The sequence below is a fragment of the Puma concolor genome, chromosome E4 (assembly GCF_028749965.1).
Source record: "Puma concolor isolate L17-30 chromosome E4, mPumCon1.1.hap2, whole genome shotgun sequence".
Classification (NCBI taxonomy): Eukaryota; Metazoa; Chordata; class Mammalia; order Carnivora; family Felidae; genus Puma; species Puma concolor.
Genome location: NC_141683.1, coordinates 58,777,002 through 58,802,227, shown reverse-complemented (window position 1 = coordinate 58,802,227; position 25,226 = coordinate 58,777,002). Strand labels below are relative to the sequence as shown.

The following is a 25,226-nucleotide window of genomic DNA, read 5'->3' as shown; positions in this document are numbered from 1 at the left end:
ACAGAGCGCCTCCCAGTCTGGCCCGGGCCTCCTTGTGCGGCCTCCCCGGCGGCCTCGCCCCACGTCCTCCCTCACGTGCCGTCCTGCTGCCTGGGCGCTGGGCTTTAAATACTAACGGCATCCCCGGTCCGCAGCGGGTCTAACCCTTCTGAGAAGTCTCCCTGCCCCCCACCCCCACCCCCAGGTCCCTTCCAGGCAGCACCGACCTCTTTCTTCCCAGGGCCAGGCTCTGTAGTGGACTGACCAGGGGCCTCAGAATCAGAATTAGTTTGGGGCGCCTGAGTCACTTAGTCAGCTGAGCGTCGAACTTCAGCTCAGGTCGCGATCTCTTGGTTCGTGGGTTCGAGCCCCGTGTCAGGCTCCAGGCTGACCGCTCGGAGCCTGGAGCCCGCTTCGGATTCCGTGTCTCCCTCTCTGTCTGCCCCTCCTCCACTCATGCTCTGGCTCTCTCTCTCTCTCTCTCTCTCTCTCTCTCTCAAAAACAAATAAACATTTAAAAAAAAAAAGAATCAGAATGAGTTAAAAGCTAAGCACTGGGCATGTTGTTTCAAGTCAGCTTCTCACGAAGGTCGTGGGGCCTGTTTGATCGAATTTGTGTCAAGATTAAATAAGATAACATGAGTAACCAAGAAATAGAGGACCAGGCACACAGTAGGTCTTAAAACAGTGTTCCCCTGCAGACCTCAAGCCCCTGTGGGGCACATGATACGTTTATGTCCTATTTATATTACAGATGTCCCATCACTGGCTGGTCCCTGGCCCACAAAAGGCGCTTGATAGACGTTGACCTGAATGTCCTGCCCCTGCCTTCCAGAACCCTGTGTGCAGCAGCCATGTCCAGGGTAAGACGGGGATTCTAAACTGGCCCGTGGGGCCCCTATCACAGCAGTCACTTCCCCTCAGCGGCAGGGAGCCCTTACTGTGCGTCTCTAGGGAACATTCATCGATTGTCTCCACGAATATTTTCCTCATTGTTCTCTAGAACTTCTGTCACTGCCTGCCACCCTCACTGCCTGCTCAGCTGTCCTCCCACTGCTTGGCCTTGTTTGTTCTGTCTGCCTCCACCATTTTTCACCACCCGCCACATGGCTCTTCCTCATGGACCCCGAGCTCGGGATTCACCGCTGTCCACAGGCCTCACCAGGGCAACCGGGGCCCTCGGGGTGGCTAAACATCCCTCCAACTGGCACCCTGCCCTTGGCTCCCTGCGAGCCCAGCACTGCTCTGAACCTTCCAGAACATTCACGCTGCCAGCGACCTACAACCAGCCACGCGTGGGTCGAGCCAGTGGTGATCTTCCAAATACAGCGTGAGCATGCGTGCTTAACCCTAGGGCGTTGGCAGATTTGTAGAGCGGGTCCGGAAGAAGGTATTTTGACCCATTTTTTTCAACCTCTTCTGGGATCAGATGAGGCAGCCCCCAGTGCGGAGGATGGAGCGCGGGCTCTGGAGTCCCACGGACACACATTTGGGTCCCACCGCCGCATCTCCTCGTGGTGTCTTACCTGCTCCGTAAGTTCTAACACCTCCGTTTCCTCATTTGTAAACTGAGGTCACAAGCGCCTATCCCACAGGGCTAGTACTCGGTGACATTTGTATCTGTCACCTGTGAGGGCATAATAAATCAGCCCCAAACTCAGTGGCTTAAGACAGCAACAGTTGTTCGTTAGCGCTCACGGGTTGTGTGGGTCAGGAATTTGAGAGTGGGCCAGCTGACCTAGAGTCTCTCGTGAGATTGCAGTCAGCTGCTGGCCTGAGCTGGGTTCCTTCCTCGCTCACACGCCAGGCACCAGCCACGGCCGGGCCCCTCCAGGGTCGGGCCCCTCTGGGGTCACCGGCTTTCTTCCACGATGGATCAGGAGTCCCAATGCACATGCCCTGAGAGGGAGAAAGAGGTATCAGCTCGACTAGCCTGGCCCCGACGGTCACACAGCATCACTTCCACCGCCTTCTAGTCGTGAGCAGCACGTCACTACTGGGCGCCTGGGTGGCTCAGTCGGTTGAGCCTCCGACTCTTGGTTGGTTCAGCTCGAGCCGTGATCTTCAGGTTGGTGATCTCGAGGCCCTGCCTGGGGCTCTACGCCGACAGCGCGGAGCCTGCTCGCGATTCTCCCTCTCCCTCTCCCTCTCTCTCTCCGCCCCTCCCCTGCTCGCGTGCTGTGTTTCTCTCTCTCAAAAATAAGTAAATGAACTTAAAGAGGCACACACCACCACCAATGCCAGCCCAGAATGAAGGGAAATGAATTAGACCCCTCCTTTTCGGGAAGGAGTGTTGAGAACTTGCCGACATGCTTCAGAAGCCCCGTAGCACGTGGGATGTCCGCTCATCCGTGAGCAGTGGCACTGGTTTTTGGCCTGATAACTTAAAAACATAAAACCGAAGACTGTCTCTGCCCCACCCTTCTCGTCCTCACCCCACGAAGACATCCGTCCTGTGAGGAGGTAAAGTCACTTGTCCAGCGTGGCAAGAGTTAAAAGGAAGAATGAGAAGAAAATGCAGAAATAGAAATTGTCAACACGTATTCATTGCTGGTTCCACACCAAGCCCCGGGTTAGGTGATTTATCGACATCATCTCTGTGAATCCTCAGAACGACCCCCTGAGTTTCCATCGTTGGCCTCTTCTATGATAAGGAGGAGAAGGCTACGGCCCACCGATGTTGCCAGAATTGTCCGGGGCCCCACGGCCGGTAAAGGCACAGCAGGGGCGGAGCCCAGCTCGACTGAGCCCCGGGCCTGCGTGTCCCACACTGTGCCCCCTGCCTAGACAGTGTCAGCTGAGATCAGCAGCCGAGAGGCTTTAGCTTAAGCTTTGCTTCCCTGGTGGCTATCATTTGAGAAGTAAGGTATCTGAAGGATCAGGTGGAGTAGAACCCAAGAATTTAAGAGGTTCTTGGACCCAGGAGGAGAGAGGCCAGGCTGTTGCTGATGGAGAGAGAGAGGGCAGAGGCTATAGAGGCCCCGCACAGCCAGCCAGGGAGCAGGGGGCTGGTGCGGAGGGCCCGCGGAGGGTCCCTAACGAGAGTACCTCGCACCGCGCTGGGCCAGCTCAGCTACCTCAGCGGTGCCCCCAAACGCCTCTCACCAGGAGAAATTCAGGGGCTTCCCTACGTTTCCTCCGCGACGTGGAAACCACTCCCTGTGAGGACGGGCATCCTGAAAAATGTGCTGGGGTAGTTGAACAGGAAGAGGCCACCGAGGAGGGATGGAGATTCAGTCCTCCCGGCCAAGCCCTGGGGGACGGGCTAAGGAGACGGAGCTCATCCGGGCCACCAGAGCCTCGCCTGGCCGCGACCAGAGGCCCAGGCCTGAGAAGTCCTCGCACAGTCAAGATCCCGTGTCCTGGAGCAGCACCTCGCGTGGCCAGCCACCCTCCATCCACACCGCACCCCCTCCGGCAGCTTCTACCTGGAGCTGGGCTCTGTTGCTGGGGCTCCAGGACCCTGCCCCAGGTGCTGCTCCCCATTCCTGCCATCTGAACTCTCTACGGCTCGGTGGCCCCCAGAGCACTTTCTCCTTCCTACTGTGGTATGGCCTTCAAAGCATCCCTCACTCAATCTCTTCAAAGTCAGCCATTCCGAACACGCGTGCCAGACTCGGCTCTCGGCACCAGGGATCCTGCAGGGGACAAGAGAGGCCAAGTCCCCGGCTTCCCTGAGCCGAGGTTCTGGGGGCCTTCACAAAATGAGGGTTCAGACTTGACCACAAAGGAACCTCCCGGGGTTGCGGGGGGGGGGGGTGGCGCACGCAGAAGAACCTACCCGTTTGCCCTCGTGCGTCAAATTGAAACGGCAGCCTGCCAGGGTGGATGACACGCGGTGGGCATGAGACACTGTCCCCGGCGTTGAGCAATGGCTTGGGGCAAGTCGCTTGGCTCTCAGCTGCGATGACTCAGGAGTCACCTCTGCAGCCTGGGAATTCACCTCCACAGACCTTATCTGAGGCAGGAATGTGGTCTGTGCTCGGCTGCTGTCCCCACCACCTGCCTGGGTTTTCCAGGCTGAGGAAGAGAGGGAGAGAAAGTTGCTACATCTCCCCAGAGTACTTCCTCCTGCTCGGACCTCCTCCACGTTTGCAACGATAACAACAACAATAAGCCCGTGAGCTGTCGCAAGTTCTGCCCACACACCTCCCTCGGGAGGTAGGTGTCCTACCTGCTGGCATCATGTGGGGCACCTTGTATTATTACCTCGTGTGTGACATTCTCAGGGTGGGGGGAGCTAGATAATGTAACCGGTTAAGTCGGTAAAATGGGAGCTGGACTGGAAGAAAAATATACTGGAGGAAAGCGAATGAGAATTTCGCGTGACTTCCACAGTTAAAGACGCAGGAAATCAAATAAATGGCAGCTGGCCGGCCGGCAGCTTTAGGAGATAATCTTACAGGAGATGTACTTTCCCTCTCCTCTCCTCGGCCCTACTCTGGGGGCTGGCGACAAAAGCTCTGATGTGAGGGGCGCCTGGGTGGCTCGGCGGGTTAAGCGTCCGACTTCGACTCAGTTCACGATCTCACGGCTCACGAGTTCGAGCCCAGGGCTCGGACAGCGCAGAGTCCACTTTGGATCCTTGTTCCCACTCCACCCCTCTTAGAAGTTCTGCTCTGAGACATATTCTCTGTGGGTGCCTTTGCTCCAGGAAGGGATACGTGGGGGCCTAGGAGGCAACTTCATTCAGCCACTCGTGGGCCTTCATAACAGCAAACCCAGCCAGACGTGGCCCCGAGAGACAGGGACCAAGTATTTTCGTGCGCGGTAAGAGTTTCCAAAGCAGAGAAGTTCCAAGGTCACGTAAATGAGCAGCTTAAAAATGTCGTCACGGGCCCAGGTGCTCTCCATGTTCTCTCTCCACCATCCCCAGCTCGTAGGCATTTGTCCTCGTGCTGTTCAGATGGCCACCTCAGTTGCAAGCTTCGGATACTCAACTGGCACACGGACACGGAGGCATCCCCGTTAACAACAAGAAAAACTTACCTGGAGGGTTCCCCTACCCTAGCAGATGTCCCCACTGGACAGAACTGTGGCGCAGAATTACAGGCAAAAGGACCAGAAGTACTGTGACCAGATTCCCCCACCGCCTGGGGTTAGGTAGGGACCTGTCCTCCCCTGAGAGAATGCCGACCCACACCCGAAGTCAGTCTGTTCTGTCGGCAAGGCAGAATGTGGCTCGTGGCTGTCGGCAGGGAGGCACCCAGCAGTGCCAGTAACTCAGCACTCCCACCTTCCCTCAGCCCTGGCACGGATAACCCCGTGGGAAAAGGGAGATGATTAATTGGGGAAAAATAAATGTCAGCTGGTTGTCCATTTCCGACCTGAGTTTCATTATGTTCTGTTTCTAATCACGTAATTTCTGCAACGCTTCATCAGGCAGGTCCAGCAGACAGCTTTCCAAACCCCGCATGTTTTGTCAGCTTGGAAGAAAAGAACAAGCCAAGGTCAGCTGAAGCCTGACCTTTCCCTCCGAGCAGGTTATGGATGTGTCTACCTACTGAGGGCCTGTGTCATGTGTGTGTACCCAGAGTCATTTAGGAGAGGCGTCGGAAGCACAGTGCTGGAAAGCTGGGTCTCGTCACTCATCCCCTCTCTGGATGTGACACATCTCATTGCGCAGATAAATGACAAAAGAGCAGAGAGGCGCTTGACCGAGGTCAGAGAGTCAGTGGCAAAGACAAGATGGCAGCCTCCTGGGATGCCATCCACCTGTCTGCACAAAACCTCGGGGCTCCAGCTCGGGCCCACCTGACCAAAGAGCCGTCTCGCAATTCAATCAATACCTACAAATAACCAGAGTCCCATGGATACCACAGACCACAAAAATAAGATGGGACAAGATGGGATGATGGGAACGAGGGGTCTGGAGTGAGTTTCCTGAAGCACCGGCCTTCCTCAAAACGCACAGAAAGTGAGCATACCTCACCTTGGAGTTGAATAAAACTGGAGCGAGCTCATCTTCTGTAGCTTCTATGGATAAGTTGCGGGACCCTGGAGGCAGAAGCGAAAAGAGCAGTTAGCGATACAGTTAAAAATGGATAGGATGCTCGACTGTTCCTGGTTCGCACAGGCTCCGAGAACTTCCTTTTGGACGCTCTCTCTTTCTTCCTGTCAGACACATTAAGATGTTCCCTTATCACACGTCAAAAACAACTGTACAACGTGGTAACAGTCGCATTGTGTTACAGTCGACTAACTGGAGGAAACATTGTGTTTTAATTTACTTAAATATGAATGTTTTTTTTTCCATATTGCAGTTTTGAGTTTACCCATGTCCCGCATCTCAACCATCTTAAGAGACCCTTCGAAAGCTCCAAGCCCAAGGCTCTATGCTGTCAGCAGTGCGTGGTTAGAGTGAGAATCTATAGATGTGTCGATTACCTAATTCCACACAGAGGGAGCCATGAGAGTTGGGTTGAGGAAGGGGACTATTACACCAGTCACCTACCTTAGCACCTCGTCTAATAGGACCAGGTCACATCCATGTCGTACTTTGTCCCTTTCCCAGATCTTCCATGTACCTTATTTCATTTCATTCTCTTCAACAGCCCTGTATATAGACACTAAATCTGTTTTAGTGATAAGGGAGCTTAGATTCAAAGAGGTGAACTTGTTTAATATCACATGACTAGTAAGGAATTGCTTACTATATCCTAAGGAATTACTTATTGGTAAGTAAGTAATTCAAAGGAATTACGGAATGGTCTTAACACCCCAATACCTGTGCACCTTGGACCATGACTTCACTTCCTTGTTGACAACCAGCTCCTGAGTTTTCTCCTTCCTGATGGGGAAGGGGAAGAATTAGACGGCCCCACTTGTCTTAGAAGCATGGGACCCTAGCTGCTCTTGGTGGAACACCATTCTTTCCAATAAAATAGAGCCCATCAGAAAGATCTCAACTGTCGTTAACACGTTATTTCTCTTTGGTCTGATTTTCTCTATGGTGAGCACCAGAAGGGTTGGCATTGTAGGTGGTGTGGGAACCTGGAAGTAAGATCTGAGCCCTTTGGCCGACACCGCATTGGAGCAGGAAGCCTAAGGGAGAGAGGCTTCAGGTAGCCGCAGGTCTGCTATGCGATTAAGGGAGATCCCCAGCGTAAGCCAATAAGCACCCTCTTCTGGGTGGCGTCGTCAACATGCCACGATGGGAATGGTCGGAAACACAAGTCAACACTTTGACCCGAGACCTGACCCCCCAGGAAGAAGGAAGCAGTTTGAGAGTGCTGATTAAGAGAGCATTTGAGGCAATCAACCTGTCTTGTGTCACGGCTATGCTAACTCCTGAGAATTTAAGGCCTGTTGTCTGTGACCATGCCCTGGCACGAAACAAACGCCAGCACATGCCTGTGGAATGAAGCCCTAAATCACAGGGGAGGAAGGCAGGGCCTTCTCCCGTCCGTCAGTCCTGCCTCCAGATTCCACTATTACCCACTGATACTGGGAAAGTATTTGTGAGACAGCGGTATTCTGGAACATACCATTGGCTTGTTTTGTTTTTGTGTTCTTTTTTTTTTTTTTTAACTAAAGGCAAGGCCAAAGCCTTAGGGGCCTCACACAGGATGGCTGGGATCTTTCTGACGGGCTCTATTTTATTGGACAAAATGGCATTCCACCAGGAGGGCCTGGGGCCTCTTGCTTCCGGGATAAGTGGGATCACCTAGTCGGAGTGAGACATCACTGGCTGGAGTTCATTGGGTCCAACTTGCTCATTTGAGCAGAATAAGATCAAATGTCTCTCTCAAGGTGACAGGCCCCGACTCTGAACTCTAATGCGCCTGCCTACAACCTCAGAAGCACCCAAGTTTTCTCTACACGGGCTTTGTGCGGCCTTGTTCTTCTTCCTCTTCCGCGGTTGGTATGACATTGGGGAAAGGCCTCCACCCCTACAAAGAAACTGAACGCTTGGGAAAGGACCATGACAGCCAGGGTCCCCGGCATTTGCACAAGTGTGATGCCAACGATAGAAACATAGGATAGGCACGGACAGGCCATCCCCGTCGGCCGCTCTATTCCTGGGATCCTGGAACAATCCCGTGGGGAGGAGAATCTCCATATTCTCACTCACCTGTTTGCCTGGCCAAGCCTCGCTAACGGTTCACAAACTCTTCTGTGTCCTCAGCCCTTGGCCACTTTGCACGCAGTGTGCTATGTCAGACAAAGGCCAGCGGGGAGGGTATCTACATCGTGGCTGATTGTTCGAATGCACTCTTTCTGCCATCCCCAATATCCTACTGTTTAAAGTCCTTGAGGACAGGGAGCACTTCATACGCTTTTGTAGCCACCACGGCATCCTTCGTGGTGCTGGGCATGGAGTAGAAGCTCAGTGAATACGTGTTTACTTTGAGTCACTCTGGCTGAGCCTCCAGAGGCCGGTTCAATGGAGGATGAGTCATATCTGAAGGTTTCACAATTACTCCCATCAGAACTTCCTTTGAAAACATTCTTCAAGTTCTCCTTTGAAGGCCATTTGAATATATTAATAGTGCTAATCCTGAGATCCTAACTCCCACACCGGACACAGTAGAATTCAGAGCAGGCACCACTCTTTCAAAAGCTCCGAGGTTTCAGAGGAAACCAAATACTCGTCTCTTCTTCCTTTTCAAGGACACGGTCCTCCCTTCACCCTGGAAGTGATGGCACCGAGTTTCTGAGACGGGGAGGAGGAGTTGTCCCGATGCGTTGTCCCCCCTGTGACTTCTCACCTCACTTGGAATAAAATCCAAAACCTTTCCTACGCTCCTGCTCACTTCTCCAATCTTACTTCCTGTTTCTCTCCTTCCCCCACCCAGTCCCTGCCCCCCCACCTCCATAGTCCAGCCACAGGATTTATCTTAATTTCTTAAACACACGGGTCTCTTCAAAGAAGTCTCCCTGCCTGGAAAGTTTTTCCGGGACTGATTCCACAGCCCTCAGGTCTTGTTTTGAATGTGACCTCCTTCCTTGACCACGGAAATATAGGAAGCTTGCCCCTCACCCTCTGTCTCCTTTGTATTATCTACGTTTTATCCTTGAAGCACTTACTTGGATTTGTAATTGAGTATTTTGTTGCCTTCTTGGCCTCCCTCAGTAGCCTGGAAACCCCTGAGAACACAGGCCATGTTAATTTTGTTTCTGACTATGTCTCTAACGCCAGCACCGAGCTTGACTCCAGAGAGGACCTCAATAAACCCTTGTTGAATGAATGAATGAATACTTTAAGAGAAATTTATCCCTTGCTCTCTGGCTCTCCGTCCTATTTTTTTTTCTTTTCTTTTTTTTTTTTAACCTCAGATCCCTCCTGGACGCCAAGAATCATTTTTTTTTTTTTTTTCCAATCAGGGGACTCTAAGACCTCGAGGGGTACAGATAACTTAGGTTGGGGGCGGGGGAGGGAGGGAATTAATTCCTATCAGCAGAATACAGTATGAAATGTACCATGAATGAAGAAAAATGTACAGACCACAGATCAGGAGTCAGGGGGAGCTCAAGAGCCCCATTTCTGGGGCAGAAATATGTCCTTACAACCTAAAGAAACTACTCGTTTTAGAGCTACCCAGGTCTTAGTAGGTGACAGATCATAACTTCTATCAAACGTAGGTCACGTGGGGAAACTGTGGGAAAACTGTTTCCTTCTCTACCCACAGAATACTTCTGTACTCCAAATGTATCGGGGCTTTTCCCCACAACCAAGCGATTCTCCAACAGCAGCTGGGTGTCCTACAACTGAACCCGATTCTGACACTATTTCCCTAGAGACAGCATCAGATCCCACAGGTGAAGACCTCATCCCCACAGAACTGCTCCCCCTGCAGATGCCGGTCTCGGGTCCCACGTTGTCCCTTGTACCCTGGCCAGCTATAAACCGGAGAGTCCCGTGACCCTCCCACCCCCGAGTCTGATCATTTGCTACAACGGCTGACAAGCGCTCAACACAAACAAACAAACAAACAAAAACAGTTTACGATGACTCATTACAAAGGGTATCGAAAAATGGCTTGCATCTTCTGAGATGTGTAAACTGAGCACCCAATTTACCCCTGCTTCCATTGTAGCTTTCCATGGGATCCAAATTCAGGTGTCCCGGAACCACACGTCCTCAACAGACCTCAGCTCAGCTCGGTGCATGTGGACGGAAGAAAGCTGGCTCACCACGGTTTTCCCCGAGTGCTCCGTTTTCCATAGTATCAGGCACAACTATCTGCTGCACCATCACCGGGGCTCTGTGGTTCCCGGTGGTGCCGGGGGAATGTGCAGGCAATTTAACCTACTTGCTGTCCCATCGTTGGCTAGCGGTCTACTTGTGACTGAATCTCCCCTGCCTGAGAGCCTAGTTCTCCCGTAGGCAGATTTATTGCAGATAAGACTGATAAGTAGCTAGATCCTCCGTTCATGTCTCACACTAACCCTGTGATCTTGGGAAAGTTATCCTCTGGCTGGCTCCGTCTCCTCATCTGTAAAATGAGGATATTCGTATCTGCCTCACAGAGTGAACGATCATATGCGAAGCACATAGAAATGCTTAATAATAATTAGTGCTCCAGAGAGGAGGATAGTTGATGTGACCAATATTTCTGTACCGGTGTTTTAAAGTTAGCTCCTGGAAAAGCAGGACACTGAACTCACATTATTCCCATGTCCCAGGGGCTAGGACTTGAACTCCCCTAGCAGGTACTGTCTGCACCGTTCAAATTCTGCTTTCTTGTCACCCCGTTGCTCGCTCTGACTTCCAGGGGGCAAATCACCCGCCACCAACTGAGCTGTGGTTTCTGCAATTACATCTCATTCACGGAGCACCTGGGTGGCTCGGTCAGTTAAGCATCCGACTTCAGGCTCGGGGCGTGATCTCACGGTTTGTGAGTTCGAGCCCCGCGTCGGGCTCTGGGCCGACAGCTCGGAGCCTGGAGCCTGCTTCAGGTTGTGCGTCTCCCTCTCCCTGTCCTTCTCCACTCGCACTCTGTCTCTCTCTGTGTCTCAAAAGTAAATAAACATTAAAAAAAAAAAATAAGATCTCTCATTCGCTTTTGCATGCCCCACACCATCTGGCTCAGGTTAGGTGCTTGGCAAATCTTCACGGCTTAAACTACGGCATCTTTTAATCCTGATAACAAGGAAATGGTACGGGTGTGTGTAGGAGTATCTGGAATGCGTGCATTTACACACCAGCGATGCCATCATTTAGCAGAGGGAGGAGATGTCAAATTAGCAGAGCACTAAGACTGGGGCTGACAGGCAAGAAGGCGCTAGACGTGCTTGCCCACGGGCTGGACTATATACCAGACTGTATGCTCCTTGGGGACAAAGACCGAGTTTCGTTCTTTCTCCGGCGCCTCGCATGGTGCCTGATGGGTCCCATGTGCTCGATAAATGTCAGTTAAGTGGTGAATTCACTCACGTTTGAAATTCCAACTTGGGAAGCTCCCACTGCTTTCTAGTGTTGGATATAGTCTTATCAGCACGCCCCTGCCCCGGCATACAGAGCTCCTGCCCCCCTCCGTTCCCACCACCAGGTACTCTCCACCCCGGGGCTAGATCCTCACCTCGGTTCTGACCTGGCAAGATGAGGGTCACACCTGGAAATCATGTCTGTGCCAAAATAACCACAAACAGTTAACACGTGGCTGGCATCTCTCTTCCTGGTGTGTGGGAAGTACCTCTGCCTCCTGTCAGATGTGAGAAAACCCTTCTCTGCTACGCCTTGGATGTACTCTCTTTTTGAACCAGCTCAACCTCAGGAAATAGTTTTCCCACCAGTGCCAACTCTTTGGCGAGGATTAGCAGAGGATTACGAATCTGCCAGGACCACCAGTCAAACACGGCTGCTTCCCTTCCCATCTTTTGGTTTTGACTTACCCGGCCAACGTCAACTTCCCCTTTCCAAACAAAGGCTATGTAAGATGCTCTGGACAGCAAAGGATAGAGGATCTAACCACTGGGGCCCGCCCGATAAGGATGTTTATTACTTTGCATCATGTCCAGTTTGGAGGTAGGACAGTTTCGGAGCGGGGTCGTTCACCGACATAGGAACGTCGTGCATCTAGCTTAACAATTCTGCAGCTTTCTCCCCCAGTCCCCAGATCTGCTGTAGGTCAGGCCTCACGTGCCAGAAACCACCTTCAGAAAGAGAAAAAGAGAAGGCCCCCATCTTGCGTCCTTCCAGAGAAGGGGGGCTGGTCCCCTACGTCTCACTGGCCCGAATTGGCACAATCTACCCATGCTTCAACAATCCCGAGGCGGGGCGAGGCGAGGCCACCTCAATTGGCCTAGACCAATGAAGACTCACCCTCAGAGGTGGGGGAGAGTCCAAGTTCCTGTACGGGACACAACCCCTCAGAGGAGGGCAGCCAAAATTAAGATTCTGAGAGCAAGGTAGCTAGAGGGAAATAGCCCCCTGATAGGCAACCAGCCGTGTCTACAGCAGACAAAATTGCCCCATTGACCTCTAAGGAGAGAATGAATAAAATTACACTAATTTCATTCTTGGGAAAATCAAACTATCCAAAGACAAGGATTTTGTTTACCCAGAGCTACAATCTGATTAAAGATATAAAGCCCTTTCAAAAGCATTAACTCAGAATGGCCCAACCGTCATTTATCTGTGTGGGCTGAAGCAATAGAAAGGCTCCACCAAAAGCTTCGTGTATGCAAAATATTAAAGTAGGCTCACCAGCGCAAAGAAAACAAAGCCTTCTTGTAGTGCTGAGTCACCTGGGCTGATGGTACACACATTCTGATTCCAGAGAAGTATCAAAGTCGAAATGGTGATATGTGGCCCCGATTTCACTCTCTGTTACAAGACTGACCAATGCCCCTCTCTGGAGGATATAGCACTCTTTTCATAAGCAGGAAACACAATTCACAACTTTATTGGAGACCCTGCTGGGAGCTGTATAAAGGTGCTTTTGGAAAAGCTTGAAATCTTTTCATCCTTATGGAAAAAAAAAAAAAAAAAGGACTTTGACCAAAAGAAATAGGTCAAGAAACTATTTGATCCTGAAGACATGCCTAAGTCTTCCTCTCCAAGATTTGTATTAAGTATAAAATGTGATGGTCAAGTAGCCAATTCACTGATCACTTGCTATTCCTTCACTTAACTTCGGGTTGGTCCATTCTTCTTCTGTTCATACCCCCCCACCCCAGAATCTGGCAGGCCCCCAGTGCTGACAGCTCGGGTTTCCATCTTGTTATTTTCAGAAGGGCTAAAAGGGAGCACAGGGCACAGCCTGTGGGAGCCTTCTCTGGGTTCTCCCTACCCCCCCCCCACCCTCCTTGGAAAGTCCTCCCCATTGCCTCCTGCCTATCTCGGTGCCAGCCCTTCCCCAAGCTGCTGGACCTTCCACCCGGGACAAGTGCCATCCAATGCCCAGATTCCTCAGCAATGAGCAACCTATAGTATCTGTGTTATGAAACCTCTTCCTTCTCTGCCTCTGCCTCTTTCTCTCCACGGAGGGCTTGGTGTATTTGGGGGCTCCGGCCACAGAAGCAAATTTCCTCTGGAAGAAAGAGTTTGAAAAAGAAGAAGTGAGCCACGGAGCTGGAGAATTAAGTTACGCAGAAAACTCCCCGGAGAAGGTGGGGGGGGGGGTGGCCAGTTAACTGAAGGGTAGTCATCTCTGCTGTGCCTCGTCTGAGAGAATGAGCTGGCAGGAAGCAGAGGAATGAGGCAAGTGAACCTTCAGGAGGGCTGAGTTTCAAATGTTCCTGCCAGACAGGATTATATGTCCTCAGGCAGGTGTCCTTCCCCTGTGGCCCTTGGTATCAGCTGCGTGTGGCTTTTTTTTTTTTTTTTCAAGGAAATACCAGTCCACGGTTAGGAATCGAGATTAGTATGAGGGAAGAGAGAGAGTCTCCTACATTGTCTAAACACTAAGCAGACTACCGAAGTTAAAATCCTTGTTCCACCATCCACTTCTCTCCAGAATGGGAATGATAGTGACTACCTCACCAAACTGGGTGGGTGAAATTAAACAAGATAAGGTCACAAAGCTAGCAGCATAGCAGAAAATCAGGACAGGAGCGGCCACAACCACCGCAGCCACAATGCGGGTTGTTACGAACCAAAGGGAGAGCCCAGGCGAAGAACACAGAATTGTGAGAGCTGTAACACAAGGGTCAGCCCCACATTCCTATGTGGTGGGGAGGAGGAAGCAGAGAGGTCAGTGAGGAAGCTGGGGGCCAGGCCAGAGGTCCCTCCAGGGTGGAGGCTTGGCGGGTGGAGCCAGCGTTGGCCAAGACCTAAGGATGGAGGGGGAGGAGGAGGGGGAGGGGAAGGGGAACCGGGCCCCATAGTACTGGAGTTCCTCCTTTGTTCAGCTGGGCCAAGTTCATTAATAGAAGTGAGCTAATGCTTTTCCCCACTGGAAGCAATCAAGTTACTTCATCTCAGAAGCAATCTTCCCCAGGAACTATTATACTTGGAATTATAACAACAAAAGCACCTCAGACACACCCAGGGCAGCAGCCCAAGGCTCACAGCCCCAGAGCCTCCCGTGGCGAAAAGCAGACTGAAAAGTAGCAGCCCCTCTGCGTTAGGTCAACAGTCCTTCCAGCTAAGAGAGACCTTCCAGAGCGATGCTTGTCGGCCAGCCCAGGGTCAGTGGTGTGGCCGGTGCTTTTCAGACTGAAAAGCTGAACTTAACTAGGAGGTTCTACTCTTAGCTCAGAGAGAAGAGTGCTAGAAAAGTCAAGGCTGTTTTTCCTCCACTAACAGAATATTCACACAGGCCCTAGTGTCCATAAAAGTTAGCCATCGGGGAGGAGATGGTTGTTCCAGAAAGGGTTATAGTGAAATCATTTACTATTAGGGAGAAATACTCACATTTGAACCTCATTGTAAATTCCGTGTAAAAACATTTTCTAGATGGATTAAGGATTCTGTGTTTATAAAAAGACAGAGCAATGGGGCGCCTGGGTGGCGCAGTCTGTTAAGCGTCCGACTTCAGCCAGGTCACAATCTCGCGGTCCGTGAGTTCGAGCCCCGCGTCAGGCTCTGGGCTGATGGCTCGGAGCCTGGAGCCTGTTTCCGATTCTGTGTCTCCCTCTCTCTCTGCCCCTCCCCCGTTCATGCTCTGTCTCTCTCTGTCCCAAAAAAATAAATAAACGTTGAAAAAAAAAAAAAAAAAAAGACAGAGCAAGAAGGAGAAGCAGCAGCAGTAGCATACACAAGCTAGAAGAAAAGGTAGGTGTGCTTGTAACTTACCCTGGGATAGACTGGCAACATGAAAATATGGCCACAAATAATATGACAGAGCCCATGCATGAAACCTACTTGAATCTGGGCAGGTGGAAACTGCTTTGACCATCAGAGCAGTTGGCATCCAAGGCTACGTCATAAAAGGCTTTCTTGCTTCTGCTTTGTTTGCCGGAACACTTACTTTCAGAGCCCTGAGCTGCCATGTAAGAATTCTGAGTACGCCTAAGTGGCATGTTGGGCAGGCCACATGGAAACATTCAGGGAACTGTCCCTACTCAGCCCAGCCTTGTGGCCATGCCGCAAGGCTCCCGACACGTGGGTGACGCCATCTTGGCTTCTCTCAAAGCAGAGAGACTCCATGACTTCTGTCAACATCAGGCGTTGCAGAAAAGCCACCAGCTGAACCTGCCCAATTCCTGACCTACAAAAGTTATAAAATGGGAGACGACTGTTGTTTTAAGCCATTACATTTTGAGGTGGTTCGTTCCACAGCAGCAGATAAATGGAACGAATAGAGAAGAACTTTCTAAGCACAGAAACTTGATAGGAATCCAAATAAAAGAATAACAGACTCGATGAGGCGCCAGGGTGGCTCAACCGGTTAAGCATCCGACTCTTGATTTCAGCTCGGTTCACGATCCCAGGGTCATGGGATTGAGCCCCACATCAGCCTCCATGCTGAGTGTGGAGCCTGCTTAAGATTCCCTCTCTCTCAGAAAACATACTTGGCTATCATGATGTTCTGTTAAGTATGATGTCACTTGTAGGTTTTTCAGAGATGCCCTTTATCAGGGTGAACTAGTTCCTTTCTATTCCTAGTTTGTTGAAGACTTTTTAAAATTGTAAATGGGTGTGGGGTTTTAAATTTTTTTTTTATGTTTATTTATTTTTGAGACAGAGAGAGACAGAGCATGAACGGGGGAGGGGCAGAGAGAGAGGGAGACACAGAATCAGAAACAGGCTCCAGGCTCTGAGCCATCAGCCCAGAGCCCGACGCGGGGCTCGAACTCACGGACCGCGAGATCGTGACCCGAGCTGAAGTCGGACACTTAACCGACTGAGCCACCCAGGCGCCCCGGTGTGGGGTTTTAAAGGGTAGTTGCCTGTATCTGTTGAGAAGTTTATGTGACTTCAGGACCTTCCATTTTCTAGTATTTTATTAAAGATTTCTGTGACTATATTCCTGGGTTATACTGATCTGCAATTATACTTACTTGTGGCGCCCGTGTATGGCTTTGGTATCACAGTATAATATACGCACAGAATTAAGTGAAAAGCATTCCTAGATGTTTAGGAGTCCTGAGTATTGATTCCTCATTAAATGTATGTTATAGTTGATCTAAGACATCTGGGCCTGGGCTTTGCATTGTAGAGATAATGTTATTTAATACATAAATAATTGAATTTATTTCCTTCTTCCAAAAAAAAAAAAAAGATTCTCTCTCTCCCTCTCTGCCTCTCCCCTGCTTGTGTTCTCTCTTCTCTCGAAAACAAAATATAAATAAATAAATAACCCAAACAAACAAACAAACAGACTTGAAATTGTAAACTGCTTTCTGTCAAGTATCATCACATACAAATCAAAAGGCAATGGTGCACTAGAAAAATATCCTTGTAACACATGTGACAGACGAACCACTAAGAAGAAAAATTACAATGGGGAAAAAAAATGGCAAGGAACGAAAAGCCGTTATCAGAAAAAATTTTAAAGGCCAAAAAGACATGTTTAACACCAGCAGGAACAAAATAAATGCAAATTAGATGACCAGAGACCTTTCTGCTTTCCAATTTGCAAAGATTTTTGAAATGATCATTCTCGGTGCCTGCAAGACTGTAGTGAGGCAAGCGTTGTCTACTCCTGGAGGTGGAAATATAAATTGGTAGCCTTTTGGGAGAACAAGCTGAGGATCCAAAAGTCTTAAATACCCTTTGCTCAAGCCTTGCCGCGTCTAGGATTGAAGAGGATGTACGGCCAAGCATTCTCATCACAGCACTATTTCTAATGGTGAGAAATTAGAAACAATAAACCGTTCAACAATGGGAGCAATGTTGCAAAGTTTCAAATAACGGAACCCAATAGCGTTATCAAAAGCGTGGCTTCCAAATTATTCAGTGACAAGGGAAGGGCGTGAAAAACAGTTAAAAGTATACAAGGGAATAGCCACAATTTTATGTATGTAGATGGATGGATAGACAGATTAAAACGCTGGATGGAAACACACCAAAATATTAACCGCAGTTTCTGAAGAAAAGGTTTGCAGGCGCGGGGGGGGGGGGGGGGGGAGGGGGGTTATTTCGTTCTTTCTCCTTGTCTGAGTTTTCCTATTTTCTCAACATGAAACTGTATTAATTTTATAACCAGAAAAAAATTCTTCTTTTTAAGTTGGTAACTAAAGAGAAAATTCCAAGGCAGTAGCTCCGGCAAACTTGAACACAGGGACTTTCACGTACTGAGAGGTCTTAGGAGCCAAGATCTCTCCCTCCAGACACCTGCTGGGGTCTGTGTTTTAGAGTTTCCTGACCTCTAGGCCTTCCCTCCCCCCAGGGTCTCCAGGCTTCAAAATTATCTTTCTATCATCCCTCCCTTTGCCGATCACACCTCGCCACCACAGGCATCCATACACAAGTAAACATTTCTATTCCTTCAGTTTCCTTCTGTTAACAAAGATTTAGAAATCACAACCAGAGAGCCCTGGACCAAAGGGATGGTTTTTCTTTGACATCCCTTCCCGAAATTTGTTACTGTTACTTTTCACTGGTTACCAACATTAAAAAAAATGAGGACAGATTTTCACTTCCAGAAAGCTGGAGCAGACTTACCTTGTTCCACGCCTCCCACTAAGTACAACTAAAACCTTGAACACTGTACATAAAACAAACAGAAGACTCTAGAAAATAAAAAAGAGAAGCCACGTTGGATAGGAGTCTCAGGACCTGAGAAACAACACGATAGTGAGTTCCAAGAATTTTCTTTTTGGCTGACATATCCCAGGCTTAGAACTAAAGCAATCCTGGGGCGCCTGGGTGGCTCAGTCAGTTAAGCATCCGACTTCAGCTCAGTCGGATCAGCTTCTGACTTCAGCTCAGCTCAGGTCATGATCTCACGGTTCATGAGTTCGAGCCCCGCGTCGGGCTCTGTGCCGACAGCTCGGAGCCTGGAGCCTGCTTTGGATTCTGGGTCTCCCTCTCTCTCTGCCCCTCCCCCGTTCATGCTCTGTCTCTCTCTCTCTCTCTCTCCTTCAAAAATAAGTAAAAACATTAAAAATTTTTTTTGAAAAAAAAAGAAACCTGCAATCCAGAAATGCTCGTGCCAGTAACAGGCGTAAATAACAAAAGCTCCAAGAAAAGCCTGCTTTCTGAAGCCTGAATGACAGAAGGACAGAAGGACAGCCCAAGAAGACGCAAAGTGTTTACACGATAACTGCTCTACTCCAGCCAGACACCTCAGAAAAAGATCTGTGGCCCCACCCCCACCCACTAGTGAGAAGCCTTGATTTCCACTCTTGTGAGGCTCTAACCCCAACCGCCCAACTGGGGTGGGTGTCAGAGATGGCCAAGAAGGGAGCCAGGATTTCATCCGCTATGACTGGTAGACAGCCCTCACCTCCCCCTTCATGGGGGGCCTATCAGGCAGTAATGAGGCGTATCTACAGTTCCTCAAAGGAGCGCCCCCCCCCCACTTGCCCACTTGAGTGTCAATGGAGGCCAAGTGGTGAGCCTGGCTGAACCTGGCCTTCCACCTTTGCCTGAAAGTGGCCAGATGGCAGCCCGAACCTCCCGCCAAGATGGTGTCAGCAGAGGTCAGAGAAAAGAGTAGATTTAAACAACATCCAGAGCCTCCGAACACAATGCAAATATGTCCCCGTTCCAATCAAAAGTCACCCATCACCCCCCAAGCCAGGAAGATCTCAAAGGGAATGAAAAGAAGACCTTCCATAGATGCCAACACAGAGATGACAGAAATGTAAGACTTACTCGACAAAGATTTCAAAACTGCCCAAGATAAAAATTCCTCCACAAGCAATTGTGAACGTGCTTGAAACTTATTAAAAAAAATTTTTTTTTGAAACCCTCACGGTGCCTGGGTGGCTCAGTCGGTTGAGCATCTGACTCTTGACTTGGGCTCAGGTCATGACCCCAGTATCGTGGGATCAAGCCCCACGTTGGGCTCCGTGCTGAGTGTGGAACCTGCTTGAGATTCTCTTTCTCTTTCTCAAATAAAAAACATTTTTAACTAAAAAAAAAAAGACCCACAGTTTAAAAAAGATAGAAAGCCTCAGCAAAGAAACAGAAGATACGAAAAAGAACGAAATGGATGTTATAGAACTGAAAAATACAGCAATGAAAATTAAAACTCAGCGTATGGACTTGCCTTAGTTTCTTACTGCTGCCGTGACAAATTATCGCAAACTTCGTTATCTTAAAACAAAACAAATTTGGGGCACCTGGGTGGCTCAGTCGGTTGAGCGTCCGACTTCGGCTCAGGTCATGATCTCACAGCTCGTGAGTTCGAGCCCCGCGTCGGGCTCTGTGCTGACAGCTCGGAGCCTGGAGCGTGCTTTGGATTCTGTGTCTCCCTCTCTCTCTCTGCCCCTAACCCACTTGCATTCTTTCTCTGTCTCTCTCAAAAATAAATAAACATTGGGGCGCCTGGGTGGAGCAGTCGGTTAAGCGTCCGACTTCAGCCAGGTCACGATCTCGCGGTCCGTGAGTTTGAGCCCCGCGTCAGGCTCTGGGCTGATGGCTCAGAGCCTGGAGCCTGTTTCCGATTCTGTGTCTCCCTCTCTCTCTGCCCCTCCCCCGTTCATGCTCTGTCTCTCTCTGTCCCAAAAATAAATAAACGTTGAAAAAAAAAATTTAAAAAAAAAAATAAATAAATAAATAAATAAACATTAAAAAATTTAAAAAAAAAACAAATTTAATATCTTACAGTTCTGGAGGTCGGAAGTCCAAAGTGGGTCTCATCGGGCTAAACTCAAGGTGCGTCAAGACTGTGTGACTTCATGGGGACACCAGTGAGGAGTCTATGTCCACCTTCCTGAGGCTGTGCCCTCGTTCCTTGGCTCATGACCCCTCCCCCCGTCTTCAAAGCCAGGAGTCTATGCCAGTCCTTCTCACATGGCATCACACCGACAGTAACTCTCTTGTCCCTCTCTTTCACTTGCAAGGACCCTTGTGGTTTTCTTGGGTGCACCGAGGGAATACAGGATAATCTCCCCGTCTCAAGATGGTCAGTCACGTCTGTAAAGTCCCTTTTGCCATGGCAAAGGTCATCCATTCACATGATCTGGGGATGAGGGTGTGAACTTCTCGGAAGAGCCACTGTTCTGCCTGCTCCCGTCTGCCCTCTGGCTCCCAAAGATTCATGCCCGGCCCACAGGCAAAGTGTATTCACCCCACCGTGAGGTCCTCAAAAGTCTCAATCCATTACGGCATAAACGCAAAGTCCAAATGCTCATCAACTCAAATTTCCAAATGTCATCATCTCAGTCATTTGCACAGTTATGGGAGGACTCTTAATTACATCCAGCCTGGAGCAAAATTCCTCTCCATCTACGGACCTAGAAACCAAGTCAGCTTCTCCCAAAACGCAGTGATAGGACAGGCATCAGTTACCAAATTATCGACATTCCCACTCAAAACGAAAAAAGGAAGGAAGGCGGGAGTTACTACTCCCGACCCATTTGGCAATCCAGCTGGGCAGATTTTAGGTTCTAAGACCTCTGGGTCTCAAGGATCCATTCTGTGAGCTCACAGCCCACAGAACTTCAAGCTCACAGCCTTGAAGTTGTCCTTTCCTTCTGACGGAAGGTAGACTTGTTTGCAGCTGAATAGTGTTATCAGCATAGTTTATATCTATAGAATATCGGGGGGTCTAACAACTCTATAAACTCTTAAGGAAATGTAATTACTAATTTTTTTTTCAACGTTTTTATTTATTTTTGGGACAGAGAGAGACAGAGCATGAACGGGGGGCAGAGAGAGAGGGAGACACAGAATCGGAAACAGGCTCCAGGCTCTGAGCCATCAGCCCAGAGTCCGACGCGGGGCTCGAACTCACGGACCGCGAGATCGTGACCTGGCTGAAGTCGGACGCTCAACCGACTGCGCCACCCAGGCGCCCCACTAATTTTTTTTTAAGTAAGAGAAATCTTTTTTCGTACCGTTTTGTCTAGTTTTAATATCCGAGTAACACTAGCTTCATAAAATACATTGGGAAATGTTCCCTCCTCTTCTGTTTCCTGAAAGAGATTCCATAGAACAGATTTTTGCGTTTATATTTGTGATGAGTACTCGGTGTTCGTAGTTTTCTTCTCTTGTACATGAGGGATTCTTACGAGGATGGAAATATTCTGTACCTCGCCTATATCAATGCCAACCCTCGTTATAATATTGCAAGATGTTACCTTTGGGGGAAACTGCGTAAAGGACCACCAGGGAGCTCTCTATACTATTCCTTACACCTGCGCGCGAATCTACAATTCTGTCACACGAAAAAGTGCAATGAAAAAAATTTAATGTAGTTCCAGATGCAAGTCTAAATGTTTATCTTCTCTCAAAAAAATCGCAAGATTTTTGCAAAAGCCACTTGCAACGTGTGACCGAAATGGGCCACGGTGGAGCGGTGATGCAGCTTGCCAGCTCACCCCAGTCCCCAGTACTGCGTATTGTCTCCCTGTCACCGGGGCTCAGCATTCTCCGTGAGTCAACATCCAGTGGACCCCGCTAACTTTCTCACATGCAGTGAGAGACCCCTGTCTGGCACCTGTGCAGACATTTGAATGCCCCACTTTTGTGGACTTGGAGTCCTGTAAGCAGGGTGGCGGCAAAATTCAGTCGTGCTGAGGCGTGAACTCGCGGAAACATCTTAACTCTGTATCTCGTGCCTGAAACATGTGTGCCTGAGACACGACACCATAAGGCGGGAACGTGAAAGTCAGACGGACCTGAGTTAAAACTGTGGTTTTCCCGGGGCGCCTGGGTGGCGCAGTCGGTTAAGCGTCCGACTTCAGCCAGGTCACGATCTCGCAGTCCGTGAGTTCGAGCCCCGCGTCGGGCTCTGGGCTGATGGCTCAGAGCCTGGAGCCTGTTTCCGATTCTGTGTCTCCCTCTCTCTCTGCCCCTCCCCCGTTCATGCTCTGTCTCTCTCTGTCCCAAAAATAAATAAACGTTGAAAAAAAAAAATTGTGGTTTTCCCACCTGACCTTGAGCCAATTAGTTGAATTTTCACATTTTCACTTACGAACTGGGAACGATAATACACGATTCAATGTAATCCAAACCTCTAATCCAAACCTGGTGCTGTGAGCACCGCAGCATAGGTGCTCAGTTAATATGTTTTCCCCATAACAACAGGATGCCTCTCTCTTTTTTGAAACCGACAGCTTATGCCATAGGAGTTTGTTTTTCGCTGGAGCGTTGCACGTATATTTGCCGTTACCTGGGAAGGCGCGGGCCGCTTTGCTCAGCATCTCACCGGCGCTATCTCACTATCCTCACGATAACCCTGCACAGAAGGCACCTGTATCATGCCCCTCTCGCCCCTGAGGAATTTGAAGCGTAGAGTTATTTGATTATCTAAGCTTTGGCCGATAATTCCGATTCCAGAATCCAGAGTGTGCTGCGCATTCAACAGCTTTTCCCACTGCCTTGCTTGGCAGAGTTTGGGAGAGGTTTCCGTTCTACACTCTCCCCAGAGACGAGCCCCTGCTCCGTGCAGGTCCCCCCTTGTTACAGCTGTAAGGCTGACAGCGACGACTTTGTGGTCGGCCTCGATCTACGGCCTTGGGGAGACTTTGCGAATCCCATCTCTGCTTCGTTTTCTTCCCCTGACGCATGAACTCGCTTGGGATAGACATGTGACTCACCTGCATACAGATTGCACCGTGTTTGAAGGCTTATACATCCCGTGCAGCAAACGCAGACTATTGCTACCTACCAAGGGTATTTTCCTATAGCTGCTTTATTGACATCCCTTTCACAATCCGATGACCTCTTACCGGCGCTAAGGGACAAAAACCAGACAGAACAGGCTGAGCGAAATGTCAGCTCTCCCCTGAGGATCGGTTGCTGGCTGAGCTGCTCAGGGGTTTGTCACTCAAGTGACAAGGAACAACAGGACACTCCCTGGCTCCTGCCAGAGTGTCCAGGAGCTTCCCAGGATATGAAACCAGAGAAATGTCTTGAGCTTATTCCTGAATGGCTGAGACGCTCCAGCAGGACAAAGCTGGCCTTGATCCCTGGCTGCCCCACCTCTCAGCTGGGCGAACTTGTTAAAGTTCTTACCCTCTCCCGAAGCCTCAGTTTCCCCATTTTGGAAAATGAGAGCAGAATCAGAGCAATGCCTCCCTTAGAGGGTCTTGGAAGGAAATAAATGAGATGACACAGGAAATGTTTCACCACAGCGCCTCACACACAGTAAGCCCTCAAAAACATGTTAGTATTACATCAACGGTGGGGTTTTTGCTGATGAGCTGGAAAGATTAATAGCCATTAATGTAAGTGGTGGGATTTGCAATATGTTCAGAAAAAAAAAAAAAAAATGGTGCCTCCGGTGGTGGTATTTTAGTCATTATCAGGAAAAAAAAAAAAAAAAAAAAAGGCAGGGGAAACTCACTTCCTGCAAAAGTTGTATTCATCAGAGATTCTCTGCGTTTGATATTTAAAAATCAAACCATGTTTCCTATTAGATTACAATTCCAGAAATGTTCTCTGTTCAATTTTGATAAATATAACCGTCCTCTTAAAATAATGTGCCGGCTTCACCTGTTGCTAGCTTTGCGCCCTTGGGCAACACTGTTTGTCAGTTTTCTCATCCCTAAGGTTCTGCTCTGGAGTCCCCTGAGACAATGGACGTGGAGGTTCTTTGTAAAAGTGTAAAACCCCCTGCAGAAATGCTAGGTTACGATGGCTCCACACCTACCCTTAGCTGTGTTTCCTCAGATGTTTGCAAACTATACGTTCAATTAGGAAACAACAACAACTTGGGGCGCCTGGGTGACTCAGTCGGTTAAGCGTCGGGTTCTCGATCTCGGCTCAGGTCTCGATCTCATGTCGGCGTGGAGACTGCTTGGGATTCTCTCTCTCCCTCTCTCCTTGCCCCTCCCTCCTCTCAAAAATAAACCAACATTAAAAAAAATAAGTCTTAGGGGCGCCTGGGTGGCTCAGTCGGTTAAGCGTCCGACTTCAGCTCAGGTCACGATCTCGCGGTCCGCGAGTTCGAGCCCCGTGTCGGGCTCTGGGCCGATGGCTCAGAGCTTGGAGCCTGTTTCCGATTCTGTGTCTCCCTCTCTCTCTGCCCCTCCCCCATTCGTGCTCTGTCTCTCTCTGTCTCAAAAATAAATAAACGTTAAAAAAATTTTAAAAAAATAAGTTTTAGAAAAGGAAATCAAAACAACAACCCGATTGTCCTCTTCAGTGTGATTTTTACATATTACCTTAAAGGAAGGCACAACTTTGGAGAAAACCATGCTCGCCAGGCACAAGTACGGAACACAAAGGAGAACATGTGACCAATTTCATCTCAATCTTTGGAAGGTGAGAAAATTCCCTCCGTTTTCCAGAAAGCAATTCTGAGGGGTTATCACAGAATCAGCCTCCTTGACGTCAGTCTGTCTTATTTCCCAGACAGCCTGAAACAAATCCCCAAACTAATCCCAACCTGGAGGTTTTCGTTTTATTGCTCTCCTCTCAAGAATCGCCAGGAGTCCCTAACTGTCTATGTAAAAAGCTCCGTCCCCAGCGCCTGGCATCTGTCCTGCTTTGCAACATGGTCCCACGCCTTTTCTCTAAGCTGGTGCTCGCCATTCTCCACAATCTGCACCTTCAACTCTGTCCCTGCTGCGGCGTCCCGTGGACAGTACACGCTTGTCTCCCACTCCAAACCCCCCACCTGCTCCCATCCTTTGCTGTTTCACTGATGTGAATCCTACCTACCCCTGGTTATTTTCGCCCACCTATGTTTTTGCAGATGACCTGGTCATTGATACAGAAAATCCAAATGGATCAAGGACAGCGACAGCAACAATAACCAAAACTCCTGAAACCAATAAGCGGTTATAGCAAGGTT

General features: G+C 49.5%; 1 long non-coding RNA gene across 11 annotated transcripts in view; it reads right to left on the bottom strand.

The window, feature by feature from the left end:
* LOC147572713 (uncharacterized) overlaps positions 1–25,226 on the bottom strand; it is a 111,384-nt gene that overhangs the window by 70,980 nt on the left and 15,178 nt on the right. For 4 of the 11 annotated variants that reach the window (XR_015246310.1, XR_015246320.1, XR_015246316.1 and 1 more), the window contains exon 2: positions 5,912–5,976. This is a non-coding gene — a long non-coding RNA (uncharacterized LOC147572713). Of the gene's footprint in view, positions 1–5,906; positions 5,977–6,706; positions 8,684–21,321; positions 21,400–25,226 lie in introns of those variants that run through there. The other 7 variants (XR_015246319.1, XR_015246313.1, XR_015246315.1 and 4 more) reach the window with 5 other exon arrangements.